This window comes from Schistocerca piceifrons, chromosome 3 (genome assembly GCF_021461385.2).
Source record: "Schistocerca piceifrons isolate TAMUIC-IGC-003096 chromosome 3, iqSchPice1.1, whole genome shotgun sequence".
NCBI classification, from domain to species: Eukaryota; Metazoa; Arthropoda; class Insecta; order Orthoptera; family Acrididae; genus Schistocerca; species Schistocerca piceifrons.
The window spans coordinates 250,174,944-250,185,939 of record NC_060140.1 but is presented as its reverse complement, the minus strand read 5'-3'; the positions used below and the strand labels follow the sequence as shown (position 1 = coordinate 250,185,939).

The following is a 10,996-nucleotide window of genomic DNA, read 5'->3' as shown; positions in this document are numbered from 1 at the left end:
TGTGGGCGGGCATTACCTAGTTAAAATGAAGTCCGGGAGGCTTAGCATAGAAAAAAAGCACTCTGTCTTCAGGCCAGAAGTGGCCTACCGGTACCATCCGACCGCCGTATCATCCTGAGTTGAGGATGCGTATAGGAGGGGTATGTGGTCAGAACACCTCTCTCCCGGTCGTTACGATGGCATTTTTGACCGAAGCCGCTACTATTCGGTCGAGTAGCTCCTCAATTAGCATCACGAGGCTGAGTTCACCCCCGCAAAATGGCAACAGCACATGGAAGCCCGGATGGTGACCCATCCAAGTGCCGGCCAAGACCGACAGCGCTTAACTTCGGTGATCTTACGGGAACCGGTGTATCCACTGCGGCAAGGCCGTTGCCCACGCTTAGCATGAAGGACAACAAAATGGTGTGCCAGCGCGTTATGTCCGAAGTGTCTACGACGCTGCCGTGCAACGCTGCATATGTAAAGTAGTTGTTGAAGGTCCTAACCAAAGGGGTCACGAGACGAGTGACACATCTTACGAATAAAAATTGACAGGAATTTGCTGTGGCTGAATGGAGATCCATCTCAGACAGTTTCCAAATGAACATAGGGAAGGGAATTGCACGTTTAGAACCTTAGCCATCCAGGATTTGCTTGGTTTCGCGACAGGACCGCGGTTGACTTTGACATTGCATCAGTTGGCAAGATCCTTTGGCGCCATGAGATAGAAGGAAAGTTTTTCAAAAGTTTGCCCATCGCCGACATTATTTTCGCGTAGTTACTCGCTTGGTATTTGTTTTTCTCACGGTTTGCTACTGTGGCTTTCACGTTTTGGATTACTCTCGGTTTGTCCTTTCGGAGATGTGTACTGTTTTCTCCGCGAAACATTCGGTCCATGTGGCCACTCACTGTCTCTCAGAAACCGATATGCCACGCTCCCTCACCTGAGCAGCGCATTACTAAAGCGTACAGTGGACATCTGGAGACGGATATATAGCAGAAGACTATTGCTCTTGGTAGCACATGAAACTATACATATTCACTGGGCCAAACAGCACAAAAACTGGACAGCAGCTGACTGGTTTAACGATTCGCAATATGCACTCTTTTAAAGCATTGAGAACACCGATGGCCCAATGACATACTGAATATACAGGTTGTTAGGGACGTAGTTTAGGCCAGAGGCGGTTCTGGGATGTTTTGGAGACGGTTTTCTTATATTGTACCGTGCACGTGGTCCACGATGATGATTTCAACATACCTGCTGGCCAAGAGTTGTCCTTTCTTCTAGTTGTTCACGATGCAAGTTTCCATCTTCCAAGATGACACCAGATGTTTTCACTGGTCGGTAAACATACGTCCATTGTCTGACGAACGCTCAAATCACCATTTCGCACCGCAACTAACCCGCTAGATCACGCAATCTTAATCCCATAGAAAGTGTCTGGTGCTATGTGTAACAACGTGAGAAACGTAGCAAACAGCTCCATAGTTCCATAACTCTACGGGATTTAATCATCAATCAGCTGGGTATGGCATACCTGAAGTATTTTTTTGACTCTTCCTCCCCAAACTGATGCCATCACCCAGGTAGAGGCGATTTTATTCGATATAAGTATAATGTCTCCTAGTAGTCATTAATATTTTTTGTCTTTTTTGCCTAGCGTGCAGAGATCGTCATATTATTACTACCAAACGGTTTATCGTGCATTAAAAGGAAGCGGGAATACGGAAATTTATGTAATGAGAAGTTCATGTATAAGACTGAGCAAAACCTAGTCAAACCTATTACGCTACTGGCAGAATGATAGTTTCTACCAAGTAGTCGGGGTCACCTCTGGGATCAGCATGGCTGCCCCTCTGGTCTCATGGTATTCTAAGTACAGATGTGATCATCAGAAAGCTACACTCGTCAAAGTCTTGCGCCTGCAGTCTTCGCGCCCGATGTTGAAGTCTTTCTTCTTCCGAAACTAAAAATCGTATGCCTTTGCCGCTTATTACCTGATATCCACTTTCGCTCTACCGAAGAAACGCGCTACGTTCTTCGCTGGTTCAAAATGGCTCTGAGCACTATGGGACTCAACTGCTGTGGTCATAAGTCCCCTAGAACTTAGAACTACTTAAACCTAACTAACCTAAGGACATCACACACATCCATGCCCGAGGCAGGATTCGAACCTGCGATCGTAGTGGTCGTGCGGTTCCAGGCTGTAGCGCCTTTAACCGCTCGGCCACTTCGGCCGGCCTTCTTCGCTGGTCTATGGTGTAGCAGGAATAATTTCTGCGACAACTGGGTGAGTGAGATTTTGTAGTTTATCTTCCCTCCACGTTAGTATTTCGTATCTGTCCAATAGAGTGGAGAGAAACAGAAATCCTGACCTCCTTTCCGAGAAAATTCAAATGGAAAATTTCCAGGTAAGACCAGAGAGTGAAAGTCGATACAGTGTGCGAGAAACAGCGCTTTTTTGTGTCCCTCAAAGTCAGGAGACAAAATTTGTGGAGAAATTTGGTTAGAAAATTTCTCGCATCGGAACTACAAAAAAGAGTCTCTCCTTCCATTATTTGAGTCGAGACATGTCCGAGTACCTATTTGGGGAAAAATTATTTGTTTTGTCACATCCTCTCCTGGCGCCATTGGACAATGCTGAACGGAATGCCTCCATTGATAATGGATACAGAGAATGCTTGACCGCAGTCTGATGGCTCGCAACAGCATAGCAAAAGGATTTTTCTTTCATTCTCGGCTGAGACCACCCACATACTTTACGCAACTCATGGCTATTGTCACCGAGGGAGTATCCAATGTCAGCTGTTCATACTCTGTCTAGGCAAGGAACTTTATTTATATTTAAAAGAGAGAGGAGAATCTCATGCAATGAACTTCCGCAACTGTTTCTGATCGTTATAATCCTCTCGCCCAGTGGCTAACTTGCTATCGTCAGACTGTTAGTGTCTGGGCAAATAATCCAGTTTGATCCAAATGCCAGGTGTTTTTGAAGTGTGTGTGCGGAGTCGGCAATTTAAATGAAGGAAGGTCTGTGCTCGGCCGATCATTTGATCCTATTCGACACTAGTAGATTAGTTGCTTGGGTCAAATTAGATCCTCTCTTCAGATTGCACAGCACAACAGGCCTACAAAGTGAGGTGTCACAGTGATTAAGATACTAGAATCGCTTTGAAGAGAAACTCTGACCCTTCTGAAGAATGAGTCACGAGGGAATGTGGGAAAAACAAGACATTTTGTTGTTCTTTCAGTGATAATGATTCTTCCATCATTGGCATGAGCGAAAGTGTTGAATATTTGCAACTAGTGATGGTGATAGTCATTCTGCTGATGTGAAAGTAGAGTGCTCATCTGATACTTAATAGTACCCTCAATCAGGAAGTTGTCGAAATCTTTGTTGCCATACGATTTTCATTTTCCTCTCAAATTCATTCTGCACTAAGTTTCGGTAAGTCCGTTGAAAATACATATACATATTGATGAAAGTAAACAAAAAAAATTTCATACCTCAAAGTAATGTAATTACTGTGTTTCGTGACCATTTTTTTTCGAAAATTGTCCCGTAACTAACATAAAATCAAGGTTAAAAAGTCCGGTCATATCAGAACAACTACTTCCCATTGACAAATGTGATGTATATCAGTGCCTGTTACTGCCATTAGCTACTCAGTGTGGGTTACATTATTATACCGTGAACAAGACGCCTCATTGGAAACATATTAAGGTAAGCTGCCAGCACTCAGGTACAGTTAGGTCACACAGGCCGAAAGGAGAGGCCAATCCCCAGACGAGTACCCAGAAGGGACTAGCCACAAGCAACACAGGTCAACGCCGTTTGCTTGACCAGCTTTCCTGGCCGCAGGGCGCCAGTCTTGAAGTAACAATAGCATCCCGCATAGGGACACCAGCATAAATTATTTTATGACTCAAATGTGGAAGGAGGAGAAATTCTGTTTTTAGCAAGGTCCAGTAAGACGATTTTGTGAGAGAAACGTACAAAACAGGCATTTCTTCCTGCGTCAGCACAGACCATAGGAGATTATCAGCTGAGTTAGCCCAACTCGAAGTCATTTTTCGTCAGAACGATCAGAGTGAAAGACAGATCGGACCATCATTGCGCTATCGACCAACCATCAATCAGATGAGTGATGATAACAACGACGTGGTATCTAAGTCTACCGTCTTTTGGCCTTATGCAGGTAGCTTTTCGAACGGGATCGGCTGTATTTTGAGAAAACATATGAGAAATGTGTTTTCTGTCCACCAACTAAGATAAAGACCGTTTTAGGATCCGTAAAGGAAGATGTTGGTTTGCGTAAGGCGGATGTCTACCGTACTGCAGTTGTAGCATCTTATATACCGGGCAAACTATCAGGACCATAGGGGAGCAGTTTATGTTCATAAGCATCACACACGCTTACAACAGCCGAGCGAATCCACTATTGCAGAACACTGCCTTGACACTGGTCATCCTACAGAATACAACAACACGGAGATTCTGGCACGCAGTTCCAGCTGCTGGGATCTAGTTATCAAGGAAGCAGGTGAGATTAAATTAGCAAGCAACCTTATAAATAGAGATGCAAATTTGCGTTAATTCTGCGTATTATCCTGCTCTCTTCCTGGACAAACAACAGAGGGACAGATATAATGCTACATCAGCTGTTTATTATTAACATTCACATCGATAACTTCGGACGTTGATCGGCTTTGGTTGTGTGCTGGCGCCTGTCTTTACGATATGTGTGTATGTATGTATGTGTGTATGTGTGTGTGTCTGTATTTCGATATATGCTGTGCATGTCAGGGTTATAAATTTTCTGGTTCAACTCTTTCTCGAGCATTTGTGTCTTGAAAATGACGTAGTGTGCACCTGCCGAAATATTGCTGGGTTTTGGATGACGTCATCTGGCTGCGTTCCCGTACGTTGTTTGAACATTGTATCAGCCGGAAGGAAATCAAATGTTATAGCCATCTGCCACAAAAAATAGCTTATGTCTTGAAATTTTTCCCGTCGTACTGAACACTGGATGATGTGTCGGGAGAACATCCGGCTGTCGTTTACTACCACGCCCCACATTTCACCTGGTGGGTGGCCAGTTGAAATATGGTGCTTGATACTAAACGACGACTTGCCGCACTCCCGAAACATCATGGAGCAGGCAAAATGGTACTTGATGACTTCCGTTTGTTGCTGTACTATACAATGTTCTACATATACATCTACATCCATACTCCGCAAGCCACTTGACGGTGTGTGGCGGAGGGTACTTTGAGTACCTCGATCGGTTCTCCCTTCTATTCCAGTCTCTTATTGTTCGTGGAAAGAAAGATTGTCGGTATGCCTTTGTGTGGGCTCTAATCTCTCTGATTTTATCCTCATGGTTTCTTCGCGAGATATACGTAGGAGGGAGCAATATACTGCCTGACTCCACGGTGAAGGTATGTTCCCGAAACTTCAACAAAAGCCTGTACCGAGCTACTGAGCGTCTCACCTGCAGTGTCTTCCACTGGAGTTTATTTATCATCTCCGTAACGCTTCCTCTGCTCTTTCTACAATAACGACAATGTGCGTTTATAACTGGGATAAGGATATCAACAAACTCTATTTGAATTTAAGCCATTTATCTCCAAACCTTCACTTTAAGTTTGTCCTCAAACTTTAATTATTTCCCTTACGCCTGCGTCACTGCTTTTACATAGCTACGCTCTCCGCCACTCTTTACCGTAACATACTAATTAGTTCTCCACACCCGAGTTGCCGCGGTATTAGATGCGCACCTGGCACAGGTTCTTGGCACCTGCGATATGCACCCATTCCACCCACATGCGGTGAAGCCACTCTAATCTCCCGCGGCCCGAATCGAATTGCTCAACTACCCACTTTCTCGGCAATTACATCTGCGCTGCTGAGCGGCGTCTAAAAACGAGAAGGCAGTGCCCTGTGGTATTAGTTGGCCTCGCCTCTAAAAATTTCACACAGCATAACGCGGCCCGTCGGCCGCAGCTGCCGTCATTTGTCTCTTCTGGCCGGGGCAGTCACCGCCCCCTCCCCCCCCCAGCCCGCCCCTCTTCAGTCCGCACGTTCCTCTTCCATCACCCTCTCCCCACCCCACCCCTGTCCACGCCAGAGTCCCTGCTCAGTGTTCCTCAGTGTGTTTGCTGGCGTCGCCTTATCGTGCAGACCGATCTTACTAATGTTTCTCCAATTTATCTTGCTTCTTTCATCACGCTGCGCCCCTCCTGCTTGCCTGGCCTGTAATATCTTCTGTTACAACCGGCAGCCAATAAAAACAGGCGTCGACGACGGGCCCAGTGCCACCGTTGCTCCCCTGTTGTTCCGACTTGTACGTTGTCCAAAAACAATCTTGAGCATTCACGTGGTCGTTGGAGCGTTTCCTCTGCGATAGTTATCCACACTTAATTCTTGGAGATCCGAGACGGCTAGAAGAAAAGATTTTGACATTTAGCCGCCCACCGACGCCATTACTATTGGTCACACAGCATTATCCGGCATTAGACAAGGAGTTTCAATCTGATATTGTTGCAGAAACACATCACATGGTTTAAGAAAATCACGGAAAGGATTTGAAACTCACCACTCAACAGTGTCGTAACAACTGATGTATGTGATGTAAGGTATACGGGACAAACCAGCAGAACATTTGACACATGGTACAAATAGCATATCAGAGCATGGAAATACGCAACGAGCCACTCAACTTTTGCAGCACCTTTGAGAGAAAATAACCACAAATTTACTACAAGAGAAAATGATACGAAAATAATTAGAATAAATAATGAAAGACATCTAACATTACAAGAAAATTATCATATATATTCAAAACAAAGGCTGAAAAGAAATAACTACTAAATGACCAAGTAAATATGACTAACAACTCACTGTTTACATTGATTGGTAATATAATAGGCAGAAATCCCAACAAATGATTACACATCTGATTCCTCCCATAAGCATATAAAGGAAAAAAAATCTGTCTCCCTCTCTAATACACACACACGCACACACACACACACACACACACACACACACACACACACACACATTCACAAAACAACTGAATGCAGAGAACTGAGAAGGTTGGTAACACTTAGGAAAACAAGCGAAACTCTGTATTAAAAAGATGGCAGTTACAGTGATGTGAAAGTAAACAGTGCTCAAGAGCCAATATCTATTTGCGTGGAGACATCTTGAGTCGCATATGTTATTAGTTATGAAACCCCAATAGAGTAGCAACAGTAAGGGTGCGATAAGATGGCCGCCGGCCTCCATGGCGCCATTTTCTAAGTGTCCAAAGTCGGCACCATTCGAAACACTGCTTGTCGACTGTTCACTAAAAATGGTTCAAATGGCTCTGAGCACTATGGGACTTAACATCTGTGGTCATCAGTCTCTTAGAACTTAGAACTACTTAAACCTAACTAACCTAAGGACATCACACACATCCATGCCCGAGGCAGGATTCCAACCTGCGACCGTAGCAGTCGCGCGGTTCCGGACTGAGCGCCTAGAACCGCTAGACCACCGCGGCCGGCGACTGTTCTCTATTTCAGACTGCTGCCACTGTTAGTGACCCCAAAGTAGTGTCACTGCGATTTCCTGACGAAGTGTTTCTGTGTTGTCTGTGTGAACGGATTATCAATTGTTTACTTATATGTAAACGCATTATGCAATACAAGGCCCAGTCAGAAATGCTTACTAAATGTTCTGAATGTAATTTTTCTTCTATTCACAGTGTTGCACTACAACAGCGTTAGTATAATATCGTATTCCTTGCTACAGACATGTACAGAATTTGAAGATGACTGTCTCTGCATGCACATTCACGAATGCATGTTACGTACGTGTAAAAAATTTATGTCATAGCAGCTGACCGGTGTGAGTCGCTCACGCCTCTGAATTGTCAAATACTGGAAGATAAACACCGTAACATTACCCATCTCACATCTTCTAACCCCGCAACAGCCGCGCTACTTACCCCTCTACCCTCGAGGGATGCAAATGCCGTGTGGCTAGAGCCTCCCGTCGGGTAGAGCGTTCGCCTGGTGCAAGTCTTTCGAATTGACGCCAGTTGCGTGTCGATGGGGAGAAAATCTCCGACCCAGCCGGGAATCGAACCCGGGCCGTTAGGTATGACATTCCGTCGCGCTGACCACGCAGCTACCAATTAGCTACTATAGTTAGCTCACGGTCGAATTTACCAACGTCAACTAAAATTAAGTACGTCTTAAAACGACACAGTCCCTCAAAGAATTTTTAAGGTACGGATCAGGAAAGCTGTACTGTTAAGAGGCTCTTAACATTAGTTGACGTTTTTGATTTCGGCTGTTCGTTGCTAACTGCAGAATACTACAAAATACGGCTTAGAACCGCAGGTCTTACAAGCAGCTGATTCGGGCCGTTTCACATCCTTACAAATTATCACAGCCATGTATTTGTATGAGTTAACCGATCCCAGCAGTGACTCGTTGATATTATAGTCATGGCCTATTGCGTATTTTCACTTTGCATATAAAGCATATAGCCACACCGCTTTGAAATGTTATGATGATCCGATTGAATGTTGGTGCAGCTTTTTAAGGCTGTTTTTCACTACAGACAACTGCATCATCAACGAAAAATCTGAAATTATTATATCGGCGCACACTCCGCGGTAGAGTGAAATGTGAGGACGGGTCGTGAGTCGTGCTAGAGCACTTGCCCGCGAGAAGCAGAGGTCCCGAGTTCGAGTCTCGGTCTGGCACACAGTTTCAATCTGCCAGAAAGTTTCATATCGTCGCACATTACGCGGTAGAGTGAAAATTACGCAGTTTTCATCTGCCAGGGAGTTTCATATCAGCGCACACTACGCGGTAGAGTGAAAATTTCATTCTAGATTATTTAAATTGTTTGCAATATCATTAAATACATTTACAACAGTTTTCACTCAGTTTTGATTTGTTTTCTTTCCCCTTCTGCTAATTAAGAACATGCAATTGTCCTTTGATCTCAAGTACTTAACAGTTTTTGAATGACATTCGCATAAAAAGACTATGATCCGTTTCCATCCGTCAGAGCTACTAATGCAAACTTATTTCAAACCTTCAGATTTAGACGCATTGAAGTCTTCATTTTGAAAATATTTATTCAGTTTACCATAAGTACACCTGGTCAGCTTTTCCCTTCTGATTATTTATTTTTCTGTAGTTGTTATCTTCCCCTGATAGAAATACAAAAACTCACTAAATGGTTCCGTGGTTCCATTGTCAATTTCAATTATTTCGTTTTCAGTGTGTCGATTAGGACAGTTTAAGGATCTCGAAACTTCCCAGTTTAAGGATCTCGAAACTTCCTTTATTTAGATCAGTCGTAACGAACTGATATCATTTGCACAGCATTTGCTGCCGTGATAATATGCAAAAAGCTATAACTTTTTACCGGATCGGAAATCGAATCAGGATCTCTGACTTTCTTCGGCGTTGCGCTACCATTTACGCCATTGGGGGATTCATCACGGCAAGACTGTGACAAACTAAAACATTCTTTCGGTCAGTGAGATGAGCGCGGACGTTGTCGTAATAAGTAAGGCACTATGGGCCTCTGAGATCGAATGCTAATCTGGCACTCACGTTTCCCCATTAACAAACAATAAATTAAGGAAGCATTAAAATTCTCATACGGTTTTTTCTCCGTTAATCGTTCAAATGGTTCAAATGGATCTGAGCACTATGGGACTCAACTGCTGAGGTCATTAGTCCCCTAGAACTTAGAACTAGTTAAACCTAACTAACCTAAGGACATCACAAACATCCGTGCTCGAGGCAGGACTCGAACCTGCGTCCGTAGCGGTCTTGCGGTTCCAGACTGCAGCGCCTTTAACCGCACGGCCACTTCGGCCGGCCTGTTAATCGTCATTGTGGCATCTTCCATCTTAAAAGATGAAACGTGATGGCTACGCAACGTCTGATTTAGTTTTATTTTCTTCGTGATGCCCCTATTCTCAATCGTTTCTATTACACTATATTAATTACGCATATACAACACTTTTATTATTCAAATAATGTTGAGTATCTTAGGCTAGGAAGAATGTGTCATTCTATAACACACTCTCACGCTTAGTTACATAACTTTAAATTCGCACTTTATTCCCATCATCATTTCTTCCTTCGCTGTATATTGTAACACTAAAGTCACCTATCGCTGTGTGATGTTTATTTTTCGTTTCTGTATGTATGTTAACTGTGCTGGAGGAGAATACACGGTTTGTTAGCTCAATAATAAAGCTTCAGATTGTATTGACGAAGACGAGTAAATAGAGATGTGCGTTTCTGTTCTCAGTGGCTGGTTGCAGGATTCTCTGTGTATGGGAAATTTATATAAACTGCTGTTTTACTCAGTTTTCCACTCTACTACATTGGCCAGACATGAACCGATGGCCTGTAAGTTTACCACCCTTGTGACATTTACGCACGACCAAGTCCTGCCACATTCAGAAAGCAGCTGCCGGTGACGCAAACGACGCAACAATGTTACTTGAAATTCTGAGCTGTCACTCTCAGACAGATGTTGTAGACACCGATCGCATCTACCTGCCGGTAACATGACTACAATCGGAAGTAAATTAAGCTGCCCAGGATGTAAGATAAACATCTACTTGTGAGTACTTATTAACGTGTGCCGAAAACGCCTTCATTGAGCACATCTGTCGGAATCGACGAGTATGAAATACACAAGGTAAAGTTGATGGGCCCTGATATATCAGAGTATACCGTGCAGCAAGAGATACGTATTCACATTTTACTCGCCTGACGGAGTGATTAGAAAGATCTATCAAAATGTCAAATCAATAAGTAAATCTGGGATAGCATCACAATAGGGGAACGATTTATTGCGAATGATAATTATGAATGTAGTTTAGTGAATCAAATAAAAAATGAAATGCGGTTACAGTTTTTGGTTATGGATCATCGTTGAATTATATGAGTAGGGGTATTACTAAATCATTTAAT

The 10,996-nt window shown here is 43.6% G+C and overlaps 1 pseudogene; it reads right to left on the bottom strand.

Annotated features, from left to right (window-relative positions):
* Positions 1 to 259: 259 nt before the first annotated feature.
* Positions 260 to 377, bottom strand: LOC124790746 (annotated as a pseudogene).
* Positions 378 to 10,996: the final 10,619 nt, after the last annotated feature.